The following is an 18,964-nucleotide window of genomic DNA, read 5'->3' as shown; positions in this document are numbered from 1 at the left end:
TTGCCTAAAAGGTATAAAATCTGCCTGCTTTGGTCACTACTTTTAATTCTAGTATTTTTCAGGCTCCAGTATATATGAAATTTCATTTGTTTTTCTATTAATCTCTTTCATGTCAACTTCATTATTAGGCAAACCCAAGAACCTGGAAGGAAGAAGGGAGAGAGGTTGTTCTCCCCTGCACTATGTGGATGACAGCCATGCATTCGTGGCCAGAGAAAACACTGAAAATCTCAGTGGCTCCAGCTCTGCATCTCATCAAAACCCAGCTTTCTAGTGAGTCTGGATATTTCATCTTCTGCTTGCCTTAGAGAGAGAGCCTGGGAATACTGCTCACGTAAACTTTTGGAATCTCAAGTGCAACGAGTCCTTGAACATGCTTTAACTAAAATTTGTCAAGCATCAGGGAGCCATGACAGCAAACCATTTCGACCCAGGGCATAACAACCTCTACTTTGAGTTTGTCTCCGGAGGCCAAAGTAAACTATTCTGCTTAGAATCAAATATTACCAAGAAGTACGACAATCAGGAGCTCTCCTAAGAATGCCTACCCTAGAAGTCAGTGGCACCCCTGGGTGTGGACTCACAGGTAGAAGTCAATGACTCCCAACTACCTGTCCTTCGAAAGATTACCTTGGAGTGATCCAGGGACCTGAAAAATTACACATTCCTTGTCCTCATCCCTGGAATCTAATTCAGTAGGTCTGGGGTGAGCTGCATGGCTAGATGTGGCAATCTAATGCTATTCATGATATTCTGTTGCAGACATATTTGGGAATCGCTAGAGAATGAATATGAATAAGGAAGACTCGGTTCTCCTCTGGCTACCTTTACACTGTGCCCTTTGCAAAGTTTCTCTCCTGTGAAAGACTTGCATTACAAGTTATCTTTAAGATCTCTTCTGGAATCTGCTAAAGTCAGTGCTAAAAGTCACTTGAAAGAGCTAGAAAGAGGAAATATCCTGGTAAATGTAGAAAAGATCAATTCACATTTGGCCATTCAGGCGGAATTCTGGCAGGCCAACTAATTTTTTTGATAGCTCCTTGGAAGGCTCTCCCGCCACGTGAAGCAAAAACATGGCCCACAGCCTTCTGTTTCCTCTTATCTGGGGGGTGTGCTGCCTCTGTAGCGAACCTCTCTCTGCATACTGAAGGGCTCCTCCAGTTCAAGTTCATGAGAAACTGAGCCTTGGCAGGAGGCCCGCTGCTACCTCAGCTCTCCTGGTCAATGGCAGAAGAGCACAAGCCGGTCTGCACACAGGGACTAGAGCCACTTGGCTCCATTGCTACCTATGGTCACTGGCACAGAGCAGCCGACAAGCTGACACACTGGAAATGAGAGCAATCGCTCATGAATAAAACCTGCGTGCCTTTGGTTCGAGGCCTAGCTCACAGTGTTACTGAGGTTTGTCCTGCTTCCCACGGTTTTGTTTCTGTTCGCTTCTCCCAAAGGTTGTGACTGGGAGGCCCCAAGCCAGAACTAGATTGAAAACATAATTTGTTTGGCCTCTGCAGTATATTTTCATATTATTTAAGTCAACTTGGGAAAATCAAAATATTTCACATAAAAATCCAATTTGATAGATTCTCCTGGAAAACAGTAAAAGTCTAGAAACATAGGACCACCCACAAACTTTGGGAGCTGAATTATTGGCCGCCCCATTTAGAGGGAACGTGTCAACTCCAGGCTACCCCGGACCCCACTGCTCCCTACGATCCCACTGACAATGATGTCTGATGTCTATGACCTGCAACCACTTAGTACCTTGCTCTTGGAATCTTTCTTTTGCTGTTTTTCCATAGTAGAAAAGGGCTCTGGTAGCTGCATTTCTACTAAAAGGGTTGGAGGATAACAGGCTGGTATCAAAAAGATAAGATGATGATACAGACCTTTCATAAATGCTGAAAATGCAAACTGAGCCATTTCACTCATTAGCGTTGCCCCCCCCCCCACCTCCCATCCCTGCAGACACTGGATCTGTAACCCCTTCATTAACAGGAGAGCGGCGCTGTGTCCAGGGATCATGGGTTAGGCAGGGAACAGCATTAAGGAACAGCATGTTGCAGAACAGTGATGCTCAGCTCTCGCAAAATGAAGATCCCTTAACAAAGAAAATGTGATTGTTGGAAAAAATATTTATCAGTTATCTGTTGAAAGGCAGCCATGTGGGTGGTTAAGGGCAAAGTTTTACAGCCAGAACAGCCTCAGTTATGTAAAAACGATCCAGTTACTTAACACTTTTGCTTCTCTGTTTCTCACATGGAAATGATTAATAATCCTTGCCTCTTAGAGTGCTTATGACACTTGAATTAAATACTCACATAAAGCACTACATGCAGCATCTGGTACATAGTAAATGCTCAGTAAGGGCTGCTACTATTGCTGTTATTGATTGATAAAATGCATAAAGACAAAAAGCTGGTATGTACACATTATCCACTTTGAATTGAATTTATTTCCCATTAATCACAGTGGCACCTGCATGCATATGAAAAACAGCAGCATATACATATTTGTCAGACATTATTTATTCAGTCCCCAACAATACTTGGTGCTTAGGGAGTTCTGTGTTCTCACTGCCTCTAAGGGCTTTGGAAGGGGGGCGGGATCTAAGGTGAAGAGGGTGAGAAGAGGCAAAGTACTCCAATTCAAGACATACCTGCACCTAAACTGGCTACCATTCTCAGAGGCAAGAGAATTGCCTCTGAGAGACTCATTTAAAACGAGTGTGGAGGTGGGAGAGGGAGAATGAGGAAGAAAAGGAAAGTGTCCTCAGGCAAGTCACTGAACGGGCACAAGCCTAGCAAGTGAGGACTTGGGATTGGCTCAGTGGCTTCCATCGGTGCTTCAAGGAGCCCTGGGATTTCAGAGACGCCCCAGAGAAGCCGCTCTGGGGTGGGGCCCAGGGGCAGGCCAATGGGGGGCTCAGATCCGGCTCTCACTGAAGTTTCACGTCATACTTCACGTGGAAAATGTGTTTTGCTGCTTCCCAAGTGTTTGAAACAGTGAAGCTAGATAATCTGAGAAGTGGTATTCCTCCTACTTGACTGTACACTGGACTCACTCCAAGGAGCTAAGAAAATGCTGACGCGTGGGCTTAGCTCAGAAATACGCTCACTTGGCCGTGGGTGCAGCCTGGGCCTCCGGATACACAAATGCCTCTCCTTTGAGGTGGCGCTGAAAATATCAGCCGAGACAAGGTCAAGGTCACCCACTAATCTGCCTTCAGTGCATTCAATGCAAAGATCCCATGAAGCATAAGGAAATAAAAAATTCGGACCCATGGGGAACAGAATAAGGAGAATTCGGATCATTAAAGAACGCAGTGGTGTTTACATATTTGCCCGAAGACTGAGTTTCTAATTACTTTCCTTCGCAGGGACAGTAAAAGAAAATGTAAATGCTGTTTTAAAAGAGTTATGCCAAACCTAGGTCCACACAGAAGACTCAATCACAGCCTCAATTCCCATCCACGGTTCTGTTGATAAGGGGACTGCTGTCCTGCTTTTGCCAGAAAAAAAATAGTAGTGTTTGACTCACCTGACTGTATCCATTCCTTTGAGAAGTTACTGATGTATGACTGTGGCAAGAATAAAACATGTCAGTTCTCAGAGTCCAGCAAGAGCTACCAGGGCAGAGTTTGAAACATCTGAACAAGATAATACAGCCACTTAGCTTTGATCACCCAGGAATAATTAACTGATATAAATAGTTGAGTTGTGTTTCTACCAAGTGAGGCTCCTCATCTCTGGAAAATGGAGATTATACTATTTTTCCTTCCACACTTTTGCTAATCAAAACCCACCAAGACCCTCTTCTGTGTCAGAGAGGGCTATGTCCTGACACACTCGTGGTGACCAGCGGAAGAGAAGCAGAGCTACAGGGTTTTCAACTCTGAAAAGGATACGTAGCCACGGGTCCAAGGGTGTTTTGATTGCATTTTCTGCAGCAAATCATGGACTTGGAAGCCATTATCTAAGTCGAAGCTGTCCAGCAGAAATATACATAAGACGTATTTTATCTTAAATTTTCAGGCAGCCACATTAAATTATAATAATAAAAAGTAAAACTTGTTTTAAGAACATTTTAATCTGATATATCAAAAATATTACCATTTGAAAATATAATATTTAACATATTAGAAGTAGGTGAATTATACAATGGAATTATATCTCAAGAAAGCTGTTAAAATTATTAGAAATATTTTATCATATATATACATTTTACTAAGTCTTAAAAATCTCACATCTGTGTCACACTGAGAGTGCATCTCCGCTTGGACTTGTCACATCCAAGAGTGTGAGAGCCACCTGTGGCCAGTAATTAGCGTACTGTGATTTAATTGGTTCGTGTATATAATCACAACTTACTCAAAGGAACCACCACGTGCCCCTGAGCCACCTCCTCTCTTTCCCATGATGCTCTCAGTGGACAATATTGGAGGTTGTCAGGACTCTACTCTCCACCTTCTGTGTCACTCATGGGAGGAAAGAAGTAAAAAAAGAAGAAAGTAGGAATTCTTGCATCTGCCTCTCAGCCTCCCAGGGTCCCCTTCTTTCTCGTTTACCACCTATCCCCACTGGCTGCCCCCGATGTATCTAGATTTATATTATTGTGTAACTCAGTCATTTATGTTCTTCTCTGTTCTTAGTTTAAGTGCAGAGTAATGAAATGTTTTATGTTTCTCTTTTTGAAAAATGTTTACCTACTGAAGGCATTGTATTTTTCTATTCCTGTTAAGAGCCTTGGAGGTACGAAGGTTTCAACCACTAGGCTACGTGAAATTAGATGACGTATTTGTGTTTTTGAGAGTCTTATCAGTTCTTCTTCACTATGTTACACATACACACACACACACAAAACTTAAAAGACCAGCAAGTGCTTTTCAGAAAAAATAGAGAACAATTAATCACCCATTTTTCAGAAAGCAAAACAAGTTCATTAACAGAAAAGGCAAAACCACTGCATGAAACTGCTTCCTGTCACATTCTGGGATTTTAACAGACTGGGACAGAGAAAACACCAGTCCAAAGATCACCACAGGGAGGCCCCAGTTTCCCCCTCCTGCAGTCTCCACCCTCATGGTGATCCACGCTTACCACAGGCGAGGAGAGGTCAACGCCAAAGCCGTGCGTATAGAGCAAGCTCTGTGCCACGCACGCGGCACTGTACAGGTACTGAAGATAAACCATCAACGAGCCGGACAGCACTCACAACACCTGATACCAAACTAGGCTACAGGGTTACCATAATCAAAATAGCACGGTGCTGGCCTATGAACAGGCATATGGATAAGAGAACGGAACAGAAAAGCCCAGAAACCAACCCATAGTGCCAATATGGTCAATTACTATTTGACAAAGGAGCAAGAGTGTACAAAGGGATAAAGACAGTCTCTTTCATAAATGGTGTTGGGAGAACTGGACTGGTACATGCAAAAAAAAAAAAAATGAAAATACACCGTCAACTTATACCACACACACGAATAAACTCAAAATGGATAAAAGACTTCAATGTAAGTTGTGAAACCAGAAGAAAAAAAAACAAGAAGAAAAGTTAGGCAGTAAAATCTCAGACATCTGTCATAGCAGTAGTTTTGCCGATGTGTTTCCTAGGGCAAGGAGAACAGAGGAAAAATAAACAAAGGGACTACACAAAACTCTAAAGCTTATGCACAGCGAAACGAAACAAAGCCCATCAACAATGAAAAAAGAACCCACCGCCCACTGTATGGGAGAACAACAAAAAAGAGACGAACACCGTACTGTCCGTTAAGGAAAGCCATAATCCAATTGGAAATTATGACTCGAACATAGGGTCTGAAGCACATGGGTTGCGTATGACTAGGAGGAAACCAGGCCAGAGCAGAGGGTTAAGGACGTCCTCCTACAGCAGAGCTGAGCCCTGAAGGGCACGCAAAAGTTCCCTAACTGAAGAATGAGTGTGGGTGTGCGGGGTTGAAAAGCATCCCTGGTGGTGGGCTGGCATCATCGGCAGAGGCTGGAGGCACCAGTGCTGTGGTCTAGAGGAGCCGAGGGAGTCCCGGAGACAGGGCTCAAAAAGCATGTGTGGCCGGGGTATGACCCTGAAGACCCGAAGAGCCTCGTCACCATTAATAAAGCCTGTGGCCTTTAACTCCAATAGGGAGGGTTTTAAACAGAGAGAAGACGTGACTAGTTCTGCATTTAAAAAAGATCTCTCTAGCTGCAGTGCAGACAGACGAGCACAGGGATGGCTGCAGGGAGACCAATTAGGAAGCTGTAAATATGGCCCATGGTTTCAAGGCCCAGGCTTGGGTGGCAGGCTGGCTCCCATGTGACTGGAGCCTGCCGATGCATCGCATTCAGTCCACAGGCCATTCTGAAAATCAGGCAACTGTGTATAAAAATCTGCCTTTCTGGCCTCTCAGAAAAGATAGCCTTGAGAATACAGGCTCACTTCAGTATCCAAAGACACCCGGCGGCAGCTGAGTAGTGCTAGCCTCTTTCAGGCAGGACACGTGGTCCTCCCCAGCCTCAAGGTCCCTGCCCTGCCATGCCACCTCGTTTCCCGCCCCTTTGCCAGTTCCTACAGAAACCACAGTACTTGGCTTCCAGTGCAGAACCGTTCAGTGGTTAAACTCAAGGTGGGGAGGAGTTCAAGGGCCTGTGCTTCAAGGACGAAACTCAAGGATTAAAATGATGGAGGGCTGCCCCAGGCTGGGAAAGGACGCACAGGGGCCCATCACCGGCTCTGGCATCTTGAAAGCATCCGAACAGTAATGGCCAAAATATCACTCAGTGTGTTTATCCGAGTGTACTCTAAGTTTAACCTGAAAGACCATGTTCCCGTTGTATCAACAGGAGTCTATTTTACACTGCTTCAAATAAAGACCTTTGATTTTGGTGGGTGGTGGGGGAGAGACATACGCAGATAAAAACACAGATGTCAAAACAGCTGTCGGGACTACTAAACTTCTCCTGATTGGTCAGAACTTTTTGGACTTTTAAAGCTGGACAGAAGAATGCTAAGCATTCTTCTAAAGAAGCCAAATCAAAAGCCATCCCAGTTTCCGGGCACTGAGTTTGCGTACGGTCTGTGAGTGGGAGAGGGCCCTCCTAGCAGCAGGAAAAGGGAGTTGATGACTACGGGTTTTGATAAAACGCAAGAGGCACCATTTCCGAGCCCCAGGTGTGAAATAAACAGGAGGGCATTTGCTCCCTGAAATCGTCCCTTTTGTTTCATTCAGAAGTGTGTTTGGCATCAAGAGGAAAAATTCACAAAAGATCTGAGAGACGAAGCTTCGATAAGTCATTCAACCTGGCCTTACTTCTATGTGAATTCTACTTCCTTTAACATCTGAATGCCGCAGCGTTAACAAACAGTAGAATTTCACCCGGCTATTTATTGGATAACTTACAAACTGCCACATCAACAGATTTTGTAGATTTAAGTTTTTCCCTTGTAGTTATCCTCTTACTGATCTTTCTCTACCCTCGTTTTCATCTCTAATGTCCTGCCTCTGCATTATAAAAGCCACCAATAACTTTCGAAAGTTAAATCATTAATTCGACAAATACCTTGAGAATTTACTATGTAACAGGCCTGTGCACGGAAAGCTCACTTTCTAGTGGGGAAGTACGGCAAGCAATTAATGATTTAAAGAGAGCGCTTAACAATGAAATCATCGAAAACTGCAGTTACTGCTGTAATAGATGTATGCTATGGGAACACGGACAAGGGAGAAAATCCTGTTGGCAGGATATGGGAAACTTCCATGAGATAGTATGTGAACTTTTTTTTTTTCTGGAAATAAAAGTTATCCAAAACTTGGCAGTCGAGAGAGTGAAAGGTGCCCAAAGACAGACCTGCACATTGACGGACGAGCCCACTGAAGGGTCACTTACCCCTCCAGGAGAATTCACCAGTGTTGGACTTCACTCCTTTCTATTTCATCAGAGTTGACTTGGAGAAGGTACTTGCTAAGACGTAAGGCCTGTAGAAAGATCACCTCAAAGTTACAATTTGGTTTCTCCATAGGACTACTTGGTTTTGTCTCTAAGTCAAATTCACTGGCAAACACCTTTCATGGTGGTCTACAGATATTCTGTTCCTTTACAAGTTCTTTGATTTGGCTTTTCTCTCTTCCTGTTATTCTCATTCATTAATGAGTTGGGTAAAACCTTTGACATACACTCCTCATGTGTTTGAAGGACAGTCATGTTTATACTTTTTGAACATTATACTTTGACGAAGTGAGTCTTTCAGGGCCAGCAGGCACTGAGCTGGAAGTCAGGGCAGATCCGTTCTTTTAAATGTTTTCCTCCCAAGATTGCAAGTGCAGAGCGAAAGAATAAGATAATATTGTCCACTTCCTCACTCCCCACCTGGGCTTCCCAGAGGCAACCAATCACATTTAATTGCCTCTGTGTTTAATTCTCTAGAGGTAATCACACTAATTCTCCTTTTTAGACTTATATTACTCTCATAATTTACCTTTTCATGGTAATATTTATGAACTCTTTCTCTGAATAAGGATTTAGCTTACTCCTTTCTTTGCCGACTTTACTCTTCCACAGTTATTTTTGTAACGATAAAGTAATACATCTCTGCCTTTGTCTTGTGTCCTTACCCTTGTGAGGGGTGGGACGGAATCACATCTTTCCATTGTCTTAAAGACATTCATGCCTCTACCATTTTTTCAGCTCTCTTTCTCTTAACTCTGCATTTACCATTATGTGTCTGCCCCACTTTCACTGTCAAGGTTTATAACATTTGGTTAACTTGTTTGTGTTATTTGTCTTATAGGTTGCTGACACACTGAAGTACTGTCTATTGTAGAGTAGGGTGTTTGAACAATTCTTTTTTTTTTTTTTTAAGGATTTTATTCATCCATTTTTAGGGAGGGAAGGGAGGGGGAAAGAGAAAGAGAGAGAGAGAGAGAAACATCAATGTAATCAATGTATGGTTGCTGGGGGTTATGGCCTGCAACCCAGGAATGTACCCTGGCTGGGAATCGAACCTGGGACACTTTAGTTCCCAGCCCGAGCTCAATCCACTGAGCTACGCCAGCCAGGGCGTGTTTGGACAATTCTTTAGGCAAGGAGGGGTTAGAGTTTTCAAAGTGTTTTCACATTTAATGCACATTCCCATTTAATGCTCACAAAACTTCCCAAAATATAGGGTACAGGCATAGATCAACTCTGCAGTCCAGGACAATAGAGGAAAATGCTGGTGTGAACATTTGAGAGTGTTACACACACACACACACACACACACACACAGAGTGGGAAAGTGCAGGTGTGTTTCGCAGCAAAGGAGACACATAAGCAAGGTGAAGAGAAAGTCTTACATCACTTGTAGATGTAAATTCTCAGTGGATAGATTTTCAACCTACGTTATACTTGTCTAGTTACAAAAAACAACACACATCAAATTTCAGGAAAAGTTAGACTGGCCATTTTGTCATCATCACCGGCAGTGGCAATGACAGGCTGTGTGTGTGTGTGTGTGTGTGTGTGTTTTAATCTGGCACATCAGAGCTAAATGTACACAAGATGTTGAACACAACACAAGTTGACTGTGTCAGCTTCAAAGGTGCTGGGTGAAACGGCAGGTGCTGAAACCTGACACCATAAACACAGCGCTCCACACACATTCCCTTCCCTTGCTGTGGGAAGGAGTCTATTCCTGAAATGGCAGCTATTTGAATGCGAAACAAAATATAAAGACAAAAGAGTTGCTACCACATTCAGAAGCAGAATCAGAGGACATTCAGGCAGGTATCCTCCAGTAGGTATGCTTTAGCACAGGACAGAAACTCCTGCGAAGGGAGTTGGGCCCTTTACATGCATTTTAAGGGCCCAATCTCAAAACCGGGGTTTCTCATTCCACCAAGGTGGTTTTAAGAAAGTTACTTAACCTTTCTCTTCCTCAGTTTCCCCACCTGTAAAATGAGATAGCCTTGGAAGAGTCACTCTTTTAGATAGAAAGAAACAAAAAGAAGACCTCTAGAATACATAGAGGGGAAAATGAGACTATCTCCCAAAGGACACTTTCTGAATGAATGATATTCTACCATCCCACGGCAACAGAGTAGGTATAAAACTGAACAGGAAGTCACACAGAAGTTTTATCATTTCATCAGTTCCATCTGTTTGGACCTTCATACTCTGTATTTGAACTGACACAGACAAGGGTCGCACATGCCTAGAGAGAGTTGTTGCATTGCCATTAGTGTCTAGTTTATTAAAAATTAACTAGACCTGGTATTTTAAATAAAACCTGGTATTTTGGCAAAATCTAAGATATTCTCAGGCTTACCTGATCCAAACTCCCATTTTGCATACCAGGGAATTGAAACGCACGAGTCACGAGGGGTCATGCAGATGTCAGGCAGCGGGCCTGGCCCAAACCCGGCCCCCCCCCCCCCCCCCCCCCCCCCCCCCCCCGGCTCAGGGCAGGCGCTCAGCGTGTGTTGGCTGAATAAAGACACAAACAAGCCCGCTGTGGAAAGCTACCCTCCCGTTTGCCCAGCAAGATGCTTCTCCTTTCACAAGAGAGTGAAAAGGAGATGATGTTTTCTGCTGATGTTTTCATGTTTGACACTTAGATATTTATTATCTGAGATGAAATTTCAATGCATGATGAATTTCAGAGGAAGCTCAGCGAAGGCTGAAGAAAACCGTAGAAGGAGGACTGTCATGAGACTTGATAAGTTAGCCACAGTTCTGCTGACGGGCTGAGAGGCACAGGAAATGTAAAAACCATCATTTCCACGTCCGGAGGAAAGAGACAAGCACGGAGGCGGTCCACACAACACTGGCACGTGCATAAAGCCCGCACAAGGCCTGCCTGACGAGCAAGATCCGGGAGCAGGAAATACACATCTGCGTACACACGTGCACACCCCTCTGACAGCACCCGAAGGGTGCTTATCCCCAGCCGTCCACCTTCTCACACTTACTGGTGACAGCCAGAAGCAATGGCAAAAATTATTCTCGAAAGCAGCTTCCTTTTCATAACGGTGTTTGCGGGTATGTAGAGATTCTCTACTTATAGAGCAGGTTGGTCAATAGACTAATTTAGACTTTACAGAAAAAGCACTGTTAGCATGCACATATTTGCCATATCTCTGGTTTTTAAATTTTACTCTGGAAACAGACTTGAAAAAGCACAGCTAAGATACAAACGTATGCCCAAGTCTCATGAAATTAATACGACAGACAGCATCGCAAACTGGAGAAGTGTATAAAGGAATTCGGCTCTTCCCCGTTCCTTCCCAAGACAATTAACCTTGTTGGTATCCGTGAAATGTGCGAAATGGTTTCCAGCTCCCTTTCAATAACCCTGGTCAGATAAAACGTAACATCTACATTTAATGATAGTTTTTCCTCAACACAATTTCCAACATATTAATTAAATGCATTTTTATTTTTTATTTTTTTGGCCACAGGGTCAACTCCTTTCAGAGTTTCCAAATTCTCGTAATTAAATGGATACACTTTTTTTTTTTTAAAGCACACAACAGCCTTTCCCTTGCAGCTGAAGGGAATGCACGGACACACAGTGACTCGGAGAGGCTGCACAGAACAGGGTATCGTGTTCTTCTCTTGCTGGGAGCACCGGCACTCATGTGATCTCTAAAACCAAAAATAGCAGCGTAATATTTATACAGGGATTACAGAGGACCAGCACATGCTAGCACTTTATAAGCATGGCTTTACGTAAACCTCACTTCAAGTATATCAAGCAGTCATGAGAACCATCCCCATCCTGCAAATGGATACAAATCTTAAATTTTCTTTTCTTGGTGTTTGGCTTATTTTATTCATCACACTGTCTTTCAGATTCATCCATGTTATGTTTCTCAAAAAAAAAATTTTTATTGCTGACTAGTGCTCCATTTTATGAAAGGATCAGTGTTCATCCATTTTCCTGACTTGGACATCTGAGCTGTTTTCGGCATTGGGTATTTATAAAAACTACTATAAATACTGTGGACAAATGAACATTTTCAGTCCTCGTGGACAGATACCTAGGACTGGGGTTACTGGATTCTCGCACAGACCATTGTATGACTTTATAGGAAGGTGCCAGGTCATTTTTTGAACCAGTCAGAGCCTTTTACACTCCTACCAGTATTGTCTGAGGGTTCCAGGTGCTCCATGTCCCCTTAACTTTTGGTATTTTGGTCCTTTAAATTTTAGTCACTCTTATAGATGTACAGTGGTATCACTTTGTGCTTTTAATTTGAATATCCCTAATGACAATTACATTAAACACCACTGCTTATGTTTATTGGCCATTTAATATCTTATTTCTTGATAACTAGATGCTTTTAATTTTCATGAAGTTCACTTTACTTTTTTCCTCTATGGTTTGTGCTTTACACGTCCACTAGAAGAAGCCTCACCCACACTTAAATGTATCAATCATCAGTATTCTTAAAGCTTCCTGGTTTTTAGACATGAGGTTTTTTTGAAAAAAACCACCCTTCTTTATCAGAGATCAGGGGACAGATTTCACGGAGGTGCTCGAATTTCAGTAAGGCACAGGAATTATCTGGACAGCTGCTTTCAAAACAGACTCCTGCACCTCCCAGAGGTCCGGATTCCCTCAGCCTGGGGCAGGGCCTGAGAATCTGCATGCCTAACCAGCTTAGTGCTGCTGACAGGGGACTCAAGACTTGGAAAATTTTAGCTTAAGGTAAAAGTTATAAGTCTAGCAAGTAATGTGTATGTTAAAGGTTTGTTTCAGAAACTACAGATAAGGCCCATCCTGATTCCTGGGAAAACAGTCGACCTCCTGCTAGGGGCACTGCTAGAGATTAGCACCTGGGGACAAGTGGAGGCATCCAGGTCTTTGTGTCCAGGGAGTGCAGATGACCACCCTCCCCTGGGAACACCTAACTGCCCAGGACAGGAACGTTGCAGCTTCTGAATCTCAAAGCCCTCACGGTACCTTGTTTATCCCCCGCCCCTTATAAAAAACCTGGCCAGGAAAGAAGGGAAGATGGTCTGTTAGGGTATGAACCCACCATCTTCTCATATCACCGGCCATCTGAATAAAGTGCCCATAAAAGATTCAATCACTGTCATTGCCTATTGGGTTTGGTAGTGACACGCAGCCCGAACGCTGGTGTCTTCCCCGGTTACGCTGCTGATGCTGCTGGTTTATGAGCCACCCTTCGAGCAGCACTGGCTTTGACAAATTAAATGGCTCCTCTAATGTCCATGGAGAAGCTTGTTTGCTTTTTCTAAAGTCTGAGCCACAGCCACCAATTTAAACTGTCTTCACTCGAAGAGACATCTGAAATATCTGCTCGCAGCAGCGCAGCACGGGAGCCAGGGAGCATCGCGGTGGATTGATGCACCGACACCGCCTCATCTCCTCTCCCTTCCTGGAGATGCGGTGTTGGCCTGTGAGCAGAGACGCGCCCGTATCCCTGTGCACTACGGCTGAGCCCAGCCCTCTTAGGAACATGCCCTTGCCCTCTGTCAGCAACCGGAGGGAGCTTTATTTTCCCCTAATGGGCTGACTGGTCTCTAAACCAGGAACGTTTTTATGGCCAAGTTCTTTAAAACTTTCTCTGCTGAATTTATGTTTTAAGCAGTTCGCATCTGGGTGAATATTCCTGACAGCACGCCGGCGTTCTGAATTAAAGATCAACACTCTCAAAGCAAATAACTCCGTCATCAAAACCCCAACCCAAACCCCTGAGCTTCTCTAGGTTTTCAGGATGAGCAGAGAAGAGCTTTTCAGCTTTCCTTTCCAAAAGATCAAGGATGTGGGCAGAGAGCCGCACAGCAACCAGACATCTATTATGTACAATGTTTATACCTGTGCAAGGACTCAGAAGGGTACCCCGTATGTTTTCTTCTCTCTGATTGTTAAATTATCTATTTAGCCTTTGGAAGCATGTTAATGGAAGATGAATTCATAAATAGCATTTATACTTAAACTGCTTTACAGATGCACTATGATTCAAAGGGAGAAAATAATTTATCATCTTTACAGAAAAATACTCCCCTGAATAAAGAGGAGAGAAGAATATGTTTCAAATACCACTCTCGCATTTTTCACGAGCCTCTTAGCACCCTTTCAGAGGTACTGTGAGCAATGTGAATACCAGAGCTCAATAATTCTGCAAGGACTTTGGAGGATTTTACAAAAATTAGAAAGCATGCATATGTGCTTCATCCTTAAAGGGAGGTCTATTTATGATCAGCTGGAAGTACACACCACATGCATCCCAGCAGTGAGAACCCGAGACAGAAAACTGAAGTGGGCCTGTGCTAGAACTAACTTGACTTTCATCAGTGCTGGGCTTCAGCCTTGCACAAGTCATGACACAAGGGAGGCCTGGGTGCCACGAGAAGGAGGCCCACCCAGCACCTCCCTGTTCCCAGAAGCCTTTGGGTCACGAAGGAGTTTTTCTTTAAAGGAAATTAAAATGATAGCAAGGGATTTATCAATGAAATTGACATTATACAGTTTCTCTTGGACATGCCATGTGGTCCCAGGCTGTTAAACCACATCACCCTGGTGCTTTTAACCAGCAATGTATGAAGTCCAATGCATGCATTCCATATGGTAGAGCCCAGGAAACTATATTCTAACAAGTCTGGGAATGAGCCTGCCCCCACCCCTTCCTTCCAAGCACACATGAGTGAGAGAATAATCAGCTGCTATTCAAATTATGTATGTATAGACATTAATTATACATATGCGCGTGTGTGTGTGCACACACACACACTTATTGCAACCAGAAAAAAGTGGGACCTCTTGATTCCAACTTCAAGCCTGCCAGCATGGTAACACATCCAAAAGAAATATAAAGGCAGCTCCCCAAAAGGCCTTAAGACACAATACAAAGCTGAGCCAAAGTTTCCTGTAGACATTGAACATGGCAATGAGTCATGTTTTACACAGCACCACTTCTTTACTTGTATCTGGTCCTGAAGTCTCACCACACAGGCACCGACCTTGATTTCTCTTTCCTTCGGATCAGGGACACGCGCGCGCGCACACCTCTCCCCTTGCTTTTTCTTCCTGCCCTCTGGCCAGCTCTTTGTAATTGAGACAACGCAGCCTGCAGTGGCTCCCACTGTGCCTTCATCCCACCACAGCCCACAAGCTGGTAGCGAAAGCACAAAATATGTCATTGCTTAAGGGGAGAGAGGGAGAAAGAAAGGAGGAAAAGAAAAGGGGAGGAGGAGGAGGAAAGTCTGTGAAAATGACAAATGTCTTTAAATGTATTTGCCTTAAACAAACAGGATACCATAATCACAAGTCCATACCTTAGCAATCTGGATCGTCTTGAATCTTAGAGACAGAATTCAGGGCAACATTGGGGTTGAGATTCTCTGCCCAGGCCACCGCCAGCTTTCCTCGTACCAGAGGGTGGAGGTCTCTTCCACGTCTACAAAATCACAGGACAAAGACAACATTAATAAAGAAAAACATAAACTAAATTATAACTGTGATATTCAATGCAAGACGAATTGGTTTGAAGAGACTAAACAGAAGATACATCAAATCTGATTGGCATAAAAATGCGTGATACCTGAATGGATTCTGTCTCATTGAGAATCAAGGAATCATACACAATCAGGAAAAAAACATAGCATATCAAGCCTGGGAGGTTTTCTAGGACACAACTAGCCAACTTGCTTGTTTAACTTACAGGGAAACCAAAGATGGGAGAGGAAAAGCGATGTCCCCATGATGACCCATTCCCTGTGGCGTATTTCAGGTAAGTCTTCAGTGAACACAAACACGGCACTTAACGCTATGGCCTATGATAAAATGAGGCGAGGGGACAATGCATCACTTCTCCGTCTCGAAACACTTCCTTTACTGGGCTTCTAAGGCACCACACTTGCCTTCTGTCACTGGCCACTCTGTCTTGGCTGCTTCGGTTAGTCTTCCAGGTTTATTCCTTCTCGGTCAAGGGCAATCTGTTCGCCCTGTGGGCCAGCCCCAAACCTTCCAGTCATCCCTCTGTCTCACGCACACCACACATACTCCGCGACACCAGCAAACCCTGGTGGCACTTCCATCAGACTACATCCAGCAGCTGGTCACTCTTACCTCCTCCGTTACTGCTACATCACGCCATTATAGACCTGTATGGCTACGCCACAGGCATGCTCAAGTCATGGCTGGCATTCTCAACCAGACCCTCAAAACCTTCCATGTCACTCAGAATCAAAGCCCAGTCACTGTAACGGCCCCACAGGCCCATAGCAACGCAGCTCTGGTCCACGGTCTTCGCCTCCCACTGCTGTCCCCTCACCTGCTCCTCCCCAGCCACACTGACCCAGCTGTTCCTCTAACGTGCCTCTAACTCTGCCAGAGGCTGGAGCACTAGCAGTTCCCTTCACCCGGGGTGTTCTTTTTCCTTGCTGTTTCAAATCTGTGTTCCAATGAGACCTGCTCAGTGGCACAGGCTCCCTTGTTTTGAGCAACCGAACAAGGGTTAGGAAACAGGAGGCAGTGTTGCAGAAGAAGGCTTGGGGATAAATCCCAGTATTCGCACCTGGTTCCACCACTGCGAAACCCTGACCCAGACACCGCCTCTCTAAGCACCAGGTTTCTCTACAAAAGTGAGACGACAGAAGTACCCATCCCTTCAGGATGCTCATGAAAGCGAAATGAGGCAACACAGTGAAATCTTTCACTCCAATGCATACCGTAAGTACTCAACAAACATTTGCTGCTCTTAATTTTTTATTTATCTTGCTGCAGGCTTACATTCTTCAGGGCATTACATGATTTTACCTACCTGCATCTCACGCCCTGCCAGAGTCTGAGTCTGCTCCGCCTGACATGGGCTCCGCATGCCCATGGCATGACAGCGCTCAGTGACTTCGGGCGACTTTCTCTGGAGCATCTCCGGGCTCAGACAAGCACCATTACCCCAGCTGCCCCCACGTTCTGGCAGAAGGCAGATGGCAGAACTTTGTAACACGAGACACTAAGGCTTGTCCTCTTGCTGGTGCCCGGCAATTTGAGGATGATTTTGGTCCTCACATTATAATTGTCAGGCCACGGTCTACAATTATTCCTGCATTCCAAAGCCAAGAAACACAACTTGGAAAGCAAACAATGCTGTAATTCAGGGCGATGGTGTGCGGAGTTGTCCAAGAAAGTGTGCTCCTTTGAGAATGCAGCTCTCCAGTCTCTCTGAACTCCTCTTTCTGTTTTCCCAACTCATAAACAGTCTAAGGTGGCGGTAGCAACATAAAAATATGTCACCTACCTTTCAGCTTTAGTTATGGTACAACCTAATGACAAGTTAACATGCCTCAGGGACAACCTACAATCCACAAAGTCACCAAAGGACTTGCTCAGAATGCATTTGCTAACACGTGTTTATTGAGCACATATTTGCCACGAATCTGTTAAAGAGAAAAAACATGGCAGGGAATATTAAGGACTTTATTTGCACCTGCATGAAGCTTTCATTCCAGCACCTCTTTGTCCTGTGCAATTTCCTAACCACTGCCCAGACATGAGAGGATGTGACAAATGCCAACGAAGTTGTGGACTCAGCTGACTGGTGATATAGGGTGTTCTGGTATAAATAACCTAATTTCTGTTCCATCTAGAGAAAAAAATTCTGTAATTCTTGGTTTTCTTGGGAGACATGCTTGTTTTTTTAATGTGTTCCCCATGCACAGCTCTTCTGAATTGATGATCCTGGTTTATTTTCCTCCTTCAGCAAAGAAATGAAAAGTATTCACCAACCCACAAATACACTGTGCATTAACGAGATGCCACAGGAATGGCAGGGTACAAAGGGTGCTGCATTCAGAGGACACAGCTTCACAAACTGGCTTGTTTTGAAATCTTTGGAAACGGGAATGGGATGAATGCAGTTTTAAATGGCAAAATAAACTGAGAAAGTATATACTAGAAATATTGTCCAAAGGGATAAGGTCAAGAAAGAACAACGTATGTCTCAAATCCCGGTGCCTGCATGAGCAGAGTGCTAATCACACAGGAGGGTAGTGCCTTTGCCTGTTGGGTGGCCTGGAGTGCACCAGGGAGTATGTCATTTTTGCAAGAGGTTTCAGTCAGTGGCTGCCCTGATGGCAGAGAGTGGGCACATACCTCTCTAATGATTGGGCTGCTCTGAAAATGATTCCCGAGTATCAAACCCACAGGCACCGACCCACAAATATACACACACACACTCCCGAGAGAGGCGCAGCCAGAAAGGGTAGGGCGGGGAAGGTAGGAGAGGGGCATCAAGGGATTAGGAACTCTAAAATGGATCTTGACTAAGATTTTGAAAGTGTGCCAGAGGGGACAGGTGGACTACGAGTTACATCAAACAGTGCCAACAGTGTTGGGTCCTACCAGGAGTTGGAGAAACGCTGCCATAAGGATGTACGTTTCGAGGTGCCCTGTGGTTACAGGTGCACCACACAGACCACGTGTACAGGTCATGCCTCACATACCTAACACGGCATCCACACGACCAGCGATGCTTTACAGTGTGTATATTACATCCACTTGCACAGGAGGACCTGGCAGTTGGGAGACATAAGTAATTTGCTTGAAATCACAAAACTAGAAAGCGAGTCACGAGTCAAACTCAGAACTGACCATGGAGCTTGCTGGCACTCCCCGACCATGCTGAGAACCACCCCAGACTCTCTCCTGGGCTCTGCTTCTGATTAAACGTAGTTCTGAAGCTTGGAAATGCCTCGGTCTGAGCTCCAAGGCCGAATTCAGTCTTCTGAGAATGTAACTGTGAAGACTAGCCCGGCTCAGCCTCAGCCAAGCAGAGCGCAAGCGCCCAGACAGGAGAGGACACGTTTCTCCCAGAGCCGCAGAGAAGATCGTGCCGATCCCTGGAGCGGCTGCTTCCTGGGCAGCAGAGACCGTGGCTGCGGCTCTGCTGCCATTGTGTTGGGTCTTGGTGTGTAAAATATCAGCTCCATCTTCTCCCAGGTGACATTACCGAAACAATGCT

General features: G+C 44.6%; 1 protein-coding gene across 1 annotated transcript in view; it reads right to left on the bottom strand.

The window, feature by feature from the left end:
• The window catches only part of SGCD (sarcoglycan delta), a 770,090-nt gene that overhangs the window by 467,812 nt on the left and 283,314 nt on the right, over window positions 1-18,964 (bottom strand). Inside the window, exons 2-3 of the mRNA XM_036014319.1 lie at window positions 15,279-15,400; window positions 7,884-7,972 (exon numbers count right to left, since the gene is read on the bottom strand). The gene's annotated coding sequence lies outside the window, so the exon portion shown is untranslated. The remainder of the gene's footprint in view (window positions 1-7,883; window positions 7,973-15,278; window positions 15,401-18,964) is intronic.

The sequence above is a fragment of the Phyllostomus discolor genome, chromosome 13 (genome assembly GCF_004126475.2).
Source record: "Phyllostomus discolor isolate MPI-MPIP mPhyDis1 chromosome 13, mPhyDis1.pri.v3, whole genome shotgun sequence".
NCBI lineage: Eukaryota > Metazoa > Chordata > Mammalia > Chiroptera > Phyllostomidae > Phyllostomus > Phyllostomus discolor.
Note: the sequence above shows the minus strand (reverse complement) of the source record. Positions and strands in the feature narration are given on the sequence as shown.